Source organism: Scomber japonicus, chromosome 6, assembly GCF_027409825.1.
Source record: "Scomber japonicus isolate fScoJap1 chromosome 6, fScoJap1.pri, whole genome shotgun sequence".
Classification (NCBI taxonomy): domain Eukaryota; kingdom Metazoa; phylum Chordata; class Actinopteri; order Scombriformes; family Scombridae; genus Scomber; species Scomber japonicus.
In genome coordinates this window covers 34,536,120-34,538,619 of record NC_070583.1, presented here as the reverse complement: position 1 = coordinate 34,538,619, position 2,500 = coordinate 34,536,120, and the positions used below count along the sequence as shown (strand labels likewise).

Sequence of the window (2,500 nt, the reverse complement as noted above, 5' to 3'; positions counted from 1 at the left end):
TGAGAGGACTTCCTGTAAAAACGGGGCTTATGTCTGTGATTTGGATGTATTTCCCAGTGTTTCCTACGAATAGTAAATTTGCAATTTACAATTTACTGACATAACTTAAGTTGAAGTAGTTCTCTTATTTTGCTCAGACAGTGTTTGCATGTGGAAAGCCATGTTGCATTTATGTTTGCATCCAGTGGAGCATCACAATAAAATCAGGCATAATGTGTTAATTCAACAATAGGAGATATGTTATGTTGTTACAGTTTTGGTGTTAAAAGCCTGAATATATCGGTATCGGGAATTAAGAGTTGGGGAATATCGGCCAAAAAGTCAATATCAAGCATCCCTAGTTTTAATAAGTAGTAATTACAGTAGTGGTGTCTCTAGTAGTATTATCAGTGTAGCAAAAGTAATAGTACTAGTAGAACAAGTAGTAGTAGAAGTAATAATACTAGTAGTTGTAGTAGTAGTAGTGACAGAAGTAGTACTTACCATTAACAGTAATAGCAGTAGTAATATTAACCCTTTATGGGACACTCATTGAAAGGAAGGGAGGGAGGGAGGAAAGAAGGAAGGAAGGAAGGTAGGGGGGAGGAAAGAAAGAGAGAAGGAGAGAGGGAGGAAGGGAAGAAACGGGGATGGAGGAAGGAAAGAAGGAAGGGAGGAGAGAAGGAAGGAAGGAAGGACGGAGGAAATAAAGAACAAGGGAGGGAGAAAGGAAAAGAGGAAGGAAGAAAGAAGGCAGGGAGGAAAGGAAGGAAGGATATTTTGGGATATTTACAGAAGTTACCAAATATAATTATTTGCCCAATAAAGGGTTAACAGTAGCAGTAGTAATAATAGTAGTAGTGAGAGTAGTAGTAGTATTTATAGTAGTATAGTAATAAGATCTGTAGTAAACCTGCTGCCTGAGCTTCCAGCATGTACTCCTGAGTTTGACCTTTGACCCCGCTCCCTTCAGAGTGACAGCACGGGGAAACTGGGCTTCCACGAGTTTAAATACCTCTGGAACAACATCAAGAGATGGCAGGTCAGTTCACACATGAGCACTCCTCTCTCTCTGTGGAGGGAGACACTCTTCTTCTTCTTCTTCTTCGTCATCATCTTGTTCTTCTTCTTCTTCTCCTTCTTCTTCTGCTCCTTCTTCTTCTGCTCCTGCTTCTTCTTCTTCTTCTTCTGGTCCTTCTTCTGCTCCTTCTCCTTCTTCTGCTCCTGCTTCTTCGTCTTCTTCTTCTTCTGCTTCTTCTTCTTCTTCTTCTTCTTCTTCTGCTTCTTCTTCTTCTTCTTCTTCTGCTTCTTCTTCTTCTTCTTCTTCTTCTTCTTCTTCTGCTCCTTCTTCTTCTTCTTCTTCTGCTTCTTCTTCTTCTTCTGCTCCTTCTTCTTCTTCTTCTTCTTCTTCTTCTTCTTCTTCTTCTTCTTCTGCTTCTTCTTCTTCTGCTCCTTCTTCTTCTGCTTCTTCTTCTTCTGCTTCTTCTGCTTCTTCTTCTTCATCATCTTCATCTTCTTCTGCTTCTTCTTCTTCTTCTTCTTCTTCTTCTGCTCCTTCTTCTTCATCTTCTTCTTCTTCTTCTTCTTCTTGAATGTTTGTTCATCTTTAATGTGTGTGTTGTTTATCGTCTCCAGGGAATCTATTTGTCTCATGATAGCGATCGTTCAGGTGTGATCGGTGCTGACGAGCTGCCGGCTGCCTTCAAGGCTGCAGGTGAGGAAACGCTGCTCTGTGTGAGTGTGTGTGTGTGTGTGTGTGTGTGTGTGTGTGTGTGTGTGTGTATGACTCATTGACTCATACTATAGGACATAAACATAGTTACGCAATCCCATTAATGTGACTCATTGAATTTTAACGGTGAAGATTTGGTTAAAGGTTGAGTTCAGGGTTCATGTTAAGGTAAATCTGTGTGTGTGTGTGTGTGTGTGTGTGTGTGTGTGTGTGTGTGTGTGTGTGTGTGTGTGTGTGTGTGTGTGTGTGTTGCAGGTTTCCCTCTGAACGACCAGCTCTATAAGCTGATTATCCGTCGCTATAGCGATGAGCACGGCAACATGGACTTTGACAATTTCGTGGGCTGCCTGGTTCGACTGGACGCCATGTGCAGTGAGTCTCTCTCTTCCTCTTCCCAACCCCTAACCCTAAATATATATACCCTCATCCTCCTCCTAACCCCTAACCCTCATAATAAACACAAGAAGTCTGATTAAACTACAAGTAGTACAATACCTACAATATTATCACATATTTTAACCTTCATGTTGTCCTCTTGGGTCAAATTCACCCCGTCTGTTTTGACTGTTGCTTCTTTCCTTCCTTCTTTCCTCCTTCCTTCCTTCCTTCCTTCCTTCCTTCCTTACTTACTTTCCTTCCTCCCTTCTTTCTTTCCTTTCCTCCCTTCCTTCTTTCCTCCTTTCCTTCCTCCATTCCTTCCTTCTTTCCTCCCTTCCTTACTTCTGTCTCTTTCCTCTCTCCCTCTCTCTTTTTTGATTCCTCTCTCTTTCCTTCCTTCCTTCTTTCCTC

At 41.7% G+C, this 2,500-nt stretch overlaps 1 pseudogene; it reads left to right on the top strand.

The window, feature by feature from the left end:
• LOC128359981 (calpain small subunit 2-like) overlaps positions 1-2,500 on the top strand; it is a 23,437-nt pseudogene that overhangs the window by 12,401 nt on the left and 8,536 nt on the right.